General features: G+C 32.7%; 1 long non-coding RNA gene across 2 annotated transcripts; it reads left to right on the top strand.

The window, feature by feature from the left end:
* The first annotated feature begins 2360 nt into the window (after nucleotides 1-2360).
* On the top strand, nucleotides 2361-3584 carry LOC108452549 (uncharacterized). 2 transcript variants are annotated; one of them, XR_008282648.1, is made up of 3 exons: nucleotides 2361-3003; nucleotides 3098-3173; nucleotides 3261-3584. It is a non-coding gene; the product is annotated as an uncharacterized LOC108452549 (long non-coding RNA). The 2 variants fall into 2 exon arrangements; XR_008282647.1 differs by having other exon boundaries at nucleotides 2389-3003; nucleotides 3267-3584.
* The last annotated feature ends 8090 nt before the right edge of the window (nucleotides 3585-11674 follow it).

Genomic DNA, 11674 nt, shown 5'->3' with positions numbered 1-11674 from the left:
ATAACATTCCAAATTGGATTGGTTTTTTATTATTTTTTCTTGTCTCTTGCTATTTCTCTGCTAGTAGAAACCAGGCATATTTGGTCACAAATCACAGTCATCTGGTGTAATATGATTAATTCTTAATCCTTTTATTGTCACTTCATACAATCACCTCAACATTTAAAAATATAAATAATGTCATCATTTGATAATAATTTACATTAACTAATTAATAGTTAAATAATATATGTCATATATTATATTATATTATATTATATTATAAAACACAATTTTAAATTTTTAATGTGTTGATAACTGACAAGAAAAAAAATAAGAATTTGTGAAGGGAAAGATTGCATCATATACATAAACTCCTCTGCTAACTCAAATAATCAAATCGAAATTGTCAAGAGGAGGGTGAATTAGCTTTTAAAAATTTTGTGAATGCTAAAGAGAAATGAACATAAAAATTTTGGGACAAGGTTTAACCTTACAAACTCGTTTAAGATCTCTACCCAAATCTTAAAACACAAACTCCCTTAAAGAGATACAAAGAAGCAAACAAAGAAACAATCCTTACAAGATCAAAATGTTTACAAATTATGCTCAATTACAAAGAAAAACACTTAGCAAATAGAATGAAAACAAAGTTTACAAGTGTATGAAATAAAGCTAATCATGGGCCAGTTCGGGCCAGGCCTAAACAAAATTTTAGGCCCGGGCCTGTCCTGGCCCAAAATATGGGCCTAAAAAATTATCCAAGCCCGGCCCAAAATAAAGTTACTAAGCCCGAGCTCGACCTGACCTGGCCCATATTAAATTTTTTTAGCTTATTTTATTAAATAAAAATTTTAAAATATAATAAATCAAATACATTTAAAAACATAAAAAAATATTAAAAAAATAAAAAATGATACTAAAACAATTCTTAAAACAATACACAAATTGAAAATATAATAAAAAGTGGATATATTAAAATTTTAAAATGACTAAAAATAAAATAAAATATAAATTATTATATAATTAAGGCAAGGCCGGGCCTGGGCAAAAAATTCTTGCCCGAGGCCCGGCCTATTTTCTAAACAAGTCTCGTTTTTTGTCCAAGTCCATTTTTGGGCCTATATTTTTTACCAAACCCTCCTATTTTTCGGGCGGACCTTCAAGCCGGGCCACCCATTATTAGATTTAGTATGAAAGAAAAGTATGGAAATAATTTAACATACAATTTTGCATAATATGTCACTGTAAATTTTAAAACAATTAAAAAAAACTTTCAAGTTTATCACTATTTTTACAAATTAAATACGCTATTAAAATTGATATAGGTGTTTAAAATGTAAATAATGTTACAATAGATCATTTACTGATCACAATATTAAATTAATTAAGAATCTGTATTCACTAATTAATAGTTAAATCATATATATATCATATACATACTAATTTGCGTACTCGTGTGGTGCACAGATTTATTATGTGTTATAATTAAAAATATTTAACTAATTTATATTTTATTTTTAAACATAATATATTAACACAAAAAATATTTTTAAAATTAAAAAATTGGTAATAAAAATTATAAAAAATTAGTAATCAATTTTAATAATTAAAATTAAGTGATTTATAAAGTAATTAAAATTAAAAAAATCATGATTCGGTTCTTTTAATTGTAAGGTAGAACTTCATGTTCAATCACCTACTTTTTTTTTGTCCTCCTATCTTTTAGATATGAAAATAATTTTAAATTAAATTATAAAAAAATAATAATGATAGTCATGATAGTCATAATTGATAGGGTAAAGGTTGAACAACCAACGCAACTAACCTTTGTTAATTCATTGAACCATTTCCAAACTATTTTAGTTAATTTAATTTACTTATCTTTGTTATTTTTAGTCAATGAAACTCTTATATATACCCTACCTCATTTCACTCTCAATATACACCTCAAAAATCTATCATTCTCCATTCACTTATCCTCTCTTCCTTTTGAGTTTTTTCTATTACAATTAATCTATTGTTAGATTTTTGTTCTCGTTATTTATAACGGAAGAACTTGTTGAATCCTGAGAATATATTTTACGAAAAAATATCCTTAAAGATAATATCCAACATGCTTCTAACTATTTAACTCATGTTCTTGAATCGTTAAATTGATGAATATTTAAAATAGAAAACTATAAAAACATTAACTTGATTTATATATACAAGAAAAACTAGATCTTATTATAGTCATTATAATTGTGGGATTATTAACTTTTTATTTGAAAAAATTGTAATCAAAGTAATTAAAGGATTGACTAGTAAGATCTATTTAGTTACTAGCATATTTTATACCATTTATGCATAATTCATTCTATGACTACTATAAGACTGAGATTCATTTGGTTGAGTTAATGTTACGTCCCAAATTTTTTTTCTTTTTGTATGACTAAACATAAAATGAGTTACTAGTCTAATTGTTAAGTATGAGTGAAACTGTCTTTGAAATCCAAGTTTGAATCCCTTCCCTTACATTTTTTTTTATAAATTTCGGCATTTTTCTTGTTTTTAACTCTATTGTCGCCCTTAGGGTTTAAAAACCCTAATATTTAAACATCTTTTTCTAATTTGTGTGTTCAAATTGCCTCCTTTCAAACCCTAACATATTTTTCTCTCTTGTAATTCTATCTCTACTCTTTCTTTCTCTGCTCCCCTTGTGTCACCCCTCATCTTGCCTTCTACCAATTTTTTTCCTACTTCTTCTTGTTTGTGTCACCGATTCTCCTCCATTGTTACTGCTTGCACCACCTTGCACCATCGCCACCCTATTTTCCATCACTGCCATTGCCATTATTTTTTTCTCCTCCTCTCTTTTCGTCTTTATTCCTTTCATTGTGGCTAGATCTCTACTTAGTTTTCTTTATTTTTATTCCTCTATAGTCAAATCTCCCTTTGCTTTTACCATCTTTTTGGCTGAATATCCTTTGACTGCCAAGATCTCCACTGATTGTTCATTCCTGATTTGGTTATTGGTGTAGAGTAAGTGTTTTATTTTTATTAGATATCAAATCTCATATTTGGATCTTCTTCGCTGTCTTGGCCAAATCTCATCTGTGTGTTTATTATGTCTAAGGCCCAGATCTGGACTACTCAGATCATCTTTAGTAATTGAGGCTAACCACATCCTCCATTCTGAATCAGTAGAAAGTGTAAGTATTCTCTAAGATCATATCTCACTTTTTCCTTCCTAGATCTGACAATACCAATTCTAATAAGTGTGTGATTCATTGTTTAAGGCGCAGATCTGGATGCGTTAGACCATATCTGATCTCTAGGAGTGTTGTTGTTTCATATCTGTAAATCGAAGAAAAGAATTTGGATGAGATTTGATTAGATCTGTAGTGAATGAGTGTAGCAAGTTAGATCTAGTGTTGTTTAGACATATGGATTAAAGTGTGGGTTCTAACAAAATGTAATATGCATAAGTCTTGTCCATAAGTATTTTATCTGTGATTGGTAGTATCAGTATGAATCTATGCCTTAATTGTTACTAACCAAAGGCATGAGTGCCTTTGGTGTTAGCCTAATGGGATTTGAGCCTTTTACTAAGGTTGGCCAAATGTAAGTGTCTCTGGCTATGGCTTCAGTGTTGACCGAAATTGTATATACTATTATTGTATATTTTGTTCTGATTCATATGTTGTCGAAACCATTTTCAAATCGAGTTTTAGAAAATGGGAATCGATTTTAAAAATGAAAACGGGAGTCGCCACCAATCATTTTTGATGAGGTGTGATCGGATCACCTTAAATTAATAATTTTAATAAAAGTTAAGATTTACTAAAACGATAATTTTTGGTTTACGAAAATCAGAAAATGAGTTCGGGAGTCGGTTACGCACAAGGAAGGATTAGCACCCTCGATACGCCCAAAATTGGTACCTAGTTGATTAATTAGTGTCTTAGTGTCGAAAATTTGAAAACTTGAAAGAATTTAAAATACGATCCCTCTTTGTAAAGAAAATGCTCAAATGTTAAAGACCTTCTCGTCTTACAATATAAAATGTCACATCCAGTAAGTTAGGACACGACATCTTGAATTTTCGAGAGCGAGCTTGCCTTTTATATAAAAATTCATGTATTTCAAAAGGTTATTCAGTTAGTTAAGGTGAACGAGGAAAATCGAAACCCAGTAAGTTAGGGCACGTTTCCTCGAATTCCCGAACATCGAATATTGCCTTTACTTGCAAAAATCTTATTTCGAGGTAACAAAATGCCATACCCTGTAAGTTAGGGCACAACACCTCGTATCTCCGAGAATAAGCATTTTTCAAAACTCATGTCGCGATTAAAAGAGTATTCCGTTATTTAGGTTAAAGGAGAAAAATCGAAACCCAGTAAGTTAGGGCACGATTGTCTCGAATTACCAAATACTGAATATTACTTTATGAAAGAATTATTATTGGGTTGGATATAATGATAATAATAATATTAAAGTGAAGTAAATAATAATACTATATATATAATATATATATATATATATATATGTATATAATAGAAATACACACTACTATATAATAATAATAAATATAGAAATACAAAAAGCAAATATAATAAAAATATTAAATTAAAGTAATAAAAACAATACTATATATAAATATATATATATATATATATACATAAAAATATACACTAATATATAATAATAATAATAGTAATAGCAAAAACAATGAAAATATGAGTAATATTAATAATATATTAGAATACAAAAGTAAATTAATAACAATAGGGTGATAATAATAATAATACAAACAATAATACATATATATATAATAATAGTAGTCAGAAATAAAAAATAATAGAAGTAACAATAATGATAGTAATAATATAAATAAATATGGAGAGGGCATATATAATATAATAATAATATAAATAATAATATATACATGAGAAATAATAATAATAATATAAATAATAGTAAAAATAATAAAATAAAAAAATAAAACAAAGCTCTCAACTCTCTTTCTCCCTCTTTTCTAAATCCTGGCCATTGGTCCGGCTTTTGCTTGATCACGGACCCCAGACCTGCCGTCGATTTACCACCGTGACACTGCGCCGGACCTCAAAAAAAACCCTTTTCGGTAATGAAAATATGGGTAAGCTTCTTACTTTTATTTTTACTTTCGTATAAAAAAAACAAAATAAAATTGAAAGGAAAACAATAAACAAACAAAGAACTTAAGATGAGAATAGACAAAAGAAACCTCTTTTGCTTTGATCTTTGATTAATCTCCAAAAACTAGCCTTTCCAAAAAAACAAAAAAAAACACCCCCTTCTAACATAGTCTTGAATGGCTTTTATAGCCAAATTTTACAAATAAATTTTTGTAAGCAAGTGGAGTGGTTGGGGTGGTTTAGGTGGCCAAGGTGGGTGGCCAACAAGGGTGGTGAAGTAGGTGGGATTAGGGTTTTTCTTTTTCTGATTTTTTTTTGGGGGGTTGGGTTAGTGTTTTGGGCTAAGTTTTGGGTTTGTATTGGGTTTTAATTGGGTAGTTGGGTTATGTTTATTTGGGCCCAAAATTGGGCTTGTACATATGTTTTATGATATTATGACATAATACTGTTACCGATATTCTGAACACATGTTAAATCATATTTACTGTCACCATTTTTCTGAACGCATGATGAAAGCATGCCTTTTGTTTTTGCTAAAACTAATTGCATTTTGAAGCATGCCTACTATAATGATTTCAATTTTGTTGTGTTATAATGCATTGCATGGGGATCGTGATGATATGTAAGGAGGAAGTTAGTAGCAGTTTATCTGCAATTACTAGTGGTTTATCCACAACTTACTGACAATTTATCTGCAATTACTAGTGGTTTATCCACAATGCAGTGTGTAGGGATGGATGAGTTCTGGGGAACTCTTACTGTGGTGTGTAATGGATGTTAGGTAGGAACTATAACAGCCCGTTTTTAGGTCAAATCAGAACAGTGGTTTTGATACCACAAATCTAAAGAAAAATATTTATTTTGACATTTTAATAAGGTCTGCAGCGTGATAGATTTATTATGTGAAAGTTTCGTAAAGAAATTTTACCGTTTAAATGCTTAATTCGATAAAAATGACTAAATCGCGTAATGCATAAAAGTAGCAATCTATTGTTTAAAAACATTATATGGCTATAACTTGAAATATGGGAGTACTTGCATGTTAATTAGTCCTTTAATAATTTAGTGAGAGATTTTGGCTTGGTATGATGGAGATTATTAAAGTTTTTAAACGACATTTTAGTAAATAGATTATTAAATGATAGTTTAATAAAACAAAAAGGCAATTTTAATCATCATCTTCATCCCTAGCCAATTCAGGCATGAAGAATAGCCATTTTTGTGCTCAAAAATTTGGCCAACTTGTCTAGCTTGCATGTAAGTCCAATTTTGTTCCATTTTTAATGATTTCTATGTTTTTGAGCTCATTACTTTGTACTCTTGCTAGTCCGTACCTCAATTTTTGAAATTTTTCATGATTTTGTAAAGTGTCATTGATGAATACTTGAGTTCTTTGATGTTTAATGATAGATTATGGAAGCTTGATGATAGTTTTACATGTTTTGTAAAGTGATTTTTGACAAAAATGTCAAATAAGGATTAAATTGTAAATTGTAAAATTATGTGGTTAAACGTGTGATTAAATTAAAGATATGGGCTGCTAGTAGTACATAGTTAATTTGGCTAGGCATGGGTTGGTACTAAATTGCATGAATTTGCAATTTTATGTGATAAGGACTAAGTTGTAAAAATTAAAAAGTATAGGGGCAAATATGTAAATTTTCAAAATAGGAATTATGGGCTAAATTGAATAGATTGAATGCTGAATGTATTGAATTTGGTAAAATAGATCAAGATAAGCCGAGATCGAGTTTAGATCGAGGAAAAGGAAAGATCGACGAATAGCCGATAGTTTTTATCCGGACAAATACGAGGTAAGTTCGTATAATTAGAATCGAACTTTTATATGTTTGTGAACATTTGATATGCATAATTGTGATTGATTAATGGATAAATTTGAAATGCAAGTGTTTATTGATTATATTATATTTGTTACCGAGCCCCGTTGAATTGTATGAATTCATAAGATTCGAGTGACTTGTCACAGGGTTACCGATTTGGTTGAGCTCCTGCATTTGTTGCGGACTCACCACAGCTCGTATGAGCTTACCAATATATCAGCTCATAAGAGCTTACCAATATATTAGCTCGTAAGAGCTTACCATTTCAGCTCGAAAGAGCTTACCGTTTCAACTCAAAAGAGCTTACTATTTTAGCTTGAAAAAGAGCTTACCGATCATGGCTTGAAAGAGCATAAATGATGATGAATTGACGGATTACTGATGTTTATCACTTGAGTATCCTATGAAGTTCTAATAGGTTCAACGGGCATAAATATGGTTTATACCAATGAGTATCGTTATTGAATATATGTTTTAAAATGAAATGTTGATGTGGTACATTGTATTTAGTATTGAAAATTGGATAATGAATGATTACATGTATTTATATATATGTGACTAACTTGTTGATAAATGCTTGTGATAGGCATTGGAAAATTTGAATTGAATTTACCTTATTAAATTACTTTGTTTTGGTAAGTTTAATTCTGAATTATACGGGCTTACTAAGCTATAAAGCTTACTTTGTTTCTTTTTCTATGTTTTATAGAGGTTCGTTAGCTCACTCGTTTCAGACAGTCGGAGTTGCACATCACACTATCAAATTTCAGTTTGGTACTTTTGAACTTGTGGATATGTAAATATAGCATGTATAGGCTAGTTTAAATGGTATAATTATGGTCACTTGGAAGTTATGCTTTTGTGTTTAAGTTAAGTTAAGCCATGTGATTTGGCTTATTTTCGTACTATGTTTTGGTTGAATCTTAGTGTTATAATATGATATGTTTTGGCAAGAAACGATGCAATAAAAATGTGCAAGTGAGGTATTGATATATATTGTTTATGAAATGGTTATGAAATGTTTGCCAATTGGGTTATAAATGTGATCATTTATACTTGTGAATGCTTATGATAATAGGGTGGCAAAATGGCTTTGCAAATAGCCTATTTTTGTCCACATGGGTAGAGATAGGGGCGTGTGTCTTATCTGTGTGTGATACACGATCATGCTACATGGTCGAGTGTCCCCTGGGGTAGCCTTTCAAATTAAGGTAGTATACTCTACAGTTTTGACACGGCCTAGACACATGGGCGTGTCTATTGGTCATGTGTGTCACACGAGCTCACACATAGGCGTGTGACTGACCGTGTAACACCCCAAACCCAGCCTAGAAGTTTAGACTGAATTCGAAATGCTACATTGATCACCAAAGTGATCGTGATAAAATCTTACAAAAACCAATCACTCCTAATTCAATTTCTGAAAACGTTAATATCAAGTATTTAAAACCGGAATAATAAAACAATTAAGTCTTAAAGCCAAAATAGTACCACAGAATTAAAACTTTACATTTCAACTGAGTAACAAAATTAAAATTTGAAATCACAAACTAATGATTTATACTGCATGAGAACTCCGCATACTGAGCCCAGCATCCAAAATTCTGAAATGTACCTGAAAAGGGGAAACAGAAGAGGGCTATACGAGCTTAGTGTGAGGTTAAACCAACTAGCTACCGAAGCAGAAACAGATACAGTAAACCTGAAAATAGTTCAGCAGTGGACCATACTTACAGAGTGACTATAACAAAACAAACCATATGTAACTTTACAATCATATAGCTCTGTTAGACCCAATAACGGTAATTCTCAGTAGTCACAAACTGGGCCTAATCCCTTTTCTAGAATCAGAATCGGTTGGGCCTTAGCCTATCACACAAGGTTCCTTTAGACACTAGTGTCTTTCAGTCAAATAATACAATCAGACTTCTCAATCAATTAGACAGTCAAATATTTCAGTCAAATAGTCAAACAGATACTGCAGTCATAGAATCACACAAATGCATATGAGTGCAAATGAGTTATAAAATAACCCACCCATCCAACCAACCCACCATCACCGTCCAACCCTACACATCCTGTGGGGATTTAATTGACCCACCCATCCCTGTACTCCGAACAGGACCTTGAAAATCCCATCCAACCTTATACACCACAGAACGTCATCCTGGGTTGCTCGGCAACTATGATCATCAATATTGTCCTCAGCCTTCAGGGTATTGGGACTGCCCATGACCCTTTGGGTATTAAGGCTATCAGTAAGTTGTACGGTGTCGTGCGAAAGATCATGGTACAGATATGCAGTATAACTGTCAGATCAGATATTGGTACGTAGCGTAGCTAATGTACACGCGATACGGTGCAAGGCGGTAAACCACTATACCGTTATCAATAATGTCCACAACCCTCAGGGTATTGGGACCACCCACGACCCTCTGGGTATTAGGGGCTATCAGATTACAGATAAACTGCCAAATCGTAAATCTCCCTACTCTTCAACATCCCACCCCAAAAGCTTTGTATGCAAATGTATGTACACAGATGTATGTATGCGGATGCCCCAACTCAGAATACCAATTCCAGACATTTAATCAGAACGACCATTCACATTCAGTCAGTCAATACAGAATCAGTCATGTTCACACACTCATAACTCAAATTCAGTATCAAGCTTGTCACAACCAATCACATATGACATACATATCAAGTCCAGATCAGAGTCATAACTACCCTCAGTAAAGCTCAGTCGAGGGTTGGCACCCACAGTGTCACAATTACACTTAAATCAACATAATATAATAATATCGCAAGCTAGAACCACACGACCGTGTGCCCAGCCGTGTGGAATTGCCCAGGCTGTGTAGGGGTCTACACGCCCATGTGGAGGCCCCACACGCCTATGTGGAAAGGGCACACACCCGTGTGAACAGCCCATGTAACTCACTATCCAAAAATGCTAAAAATTAAGAACAGAGGAGACACGACCATGTGGAGTTCTGACACGTCGGTGCGGGACACATGCCCGTGTGGCCAGGCCGTGTGGTCCCAAAATTCACCCAAAACCTTAGTTCCCAAACCCATATGCCTGTGTACCCAAGGGACATGGCCATGTGAAGGAAATTTGACAAAAATCCCCAAATCGCACCCAAATTTTGCCCGGAACCCTAATTTCCAAAACCACTATTTTAGCCACCAACCTTGTCCCTAACTTTTGTCCTATCAACAACCACCAAAAAGTGACGATTTCTCATCACTTCCATCGACTAAAAACCCAAATCTATAGGTTAGCATTCAATCTAGAAAAGCATAAAACAAATGTTTGTAAACAAAATAAATAGAAAAGGAAACTGTAAACAAGGTTAAAATCCCACACTTGATATGTGATCGAAGATGACGACAGAGGAACGAAATTTCACAATCAGTCAGCAACTGATTTCATAGAAAACAAAGAGAGCCAAAAAGAGAAAACCGAATAAGAAGAACAAAAAAGAAAAGAACGTGAAAAAGAACAGAAAAAACCGAATAAAAATAAAAACATATAATAATAAACCCATAACAAAATAATTATTTACCCTAAAAACAAAATGAAATAAATAAAATGTTTTTCCAAAATGCCCATACAGAGATTTGAACTCAGAACCTTGAGGTATGCTAACATTCACTCAACCACCAAACCAGCAGGCTAATTCTACCACTTAAATGCGCAGCCAAACTCATACGTGCAGCCTCCTCACTGTCCCTGTGCTCAAATCTCAAAACTTCTAGGCCCAAAATTCGGGGCGTTATAGACCGTGTGACATAAGTCAGTATACCCCCTAAATGGCACATGAGCATGTGTGGCCTTTTCAAAGGGTACACGGGCTAGACACACGGGCGTATGATCAGCTGTGTGACCCAAGTCAGTGTCGACCACGGCCAAGGCACACGAGCATGTCTCCGGCCGTGTGGTGCAAGTCAGTATGTATACTCTATTTTCACATGGCCTATGACACAGGCGTGTCTGGTAACCGTGTGAGGTACACGGCCTGTTCACACGGGCATGTGTCCCTTGAAATGTTGAAAATTTTCTAAGTTCTCGAACTATTTATATGTTACTGATTTAGTCCCGAATGTATGATTAAAGCTTTGTATGCTTGATTTGAATGCATATGGAATGTAGATGAATGGTATTGACTAAAATGAAAGGACTATTTGATAAATGATTGTTCTGAATTGAGTTACAAGTCCAGTAATGCCTCTTAACCTATTCTGGCAACGGTTATGGGTTAGGGGTATTATAGGAACTTTCTTTGTAATACAAAATTTCAATATCATTCATAAGCATGCACAAGCATACTATCAATTTTGTGATTCTATACTATTGTGATTTTCTGAAAAACTATTAACTTGTATGCTATGTCTACTGTGCTGCACTGATTACTTATGTATACGACTCACATTGAGCTTCTTAAGCTCACCATTTAATTTACCATCTTACAAATAACCCGTGAAGTTAGGATTCGGATACAACGCTCGAAGGATTATCTCAGACTTTTCTGTTAAAACGTATTTTCATCAACTTCATTTTTTTTATAAGTTTTATTTGGGACTATACTGATTTCTATTGGATTGTGGCATGGGTTTAAACTTGGTATTTTTGGAATTTTACATTGCATTGATAAAAGTTAAAACTAGATAAATAAATAATTGGATTAG

The sequence above is a fragment of the Gossypium arboreum genome, chromosome 5 (genome assembly GCF_025698485.1).
Source record: "Gossypium arboreum isolate Shixiya-1 chromosome 5, ASM2569848v2, whole genome shotgun sequence".
In the NCBI taxonomy this organism is placed as follows: domain Eukaryota; kingdom Viridiplantae; phylum Streptophyta; class Magnoliopsida; order Malvales; family Malvaceae; genus Gossypium; species Gossypium arboreum.
This window is presented reverse-complemented; position numbering and strand designations above follow the sequence as displayed.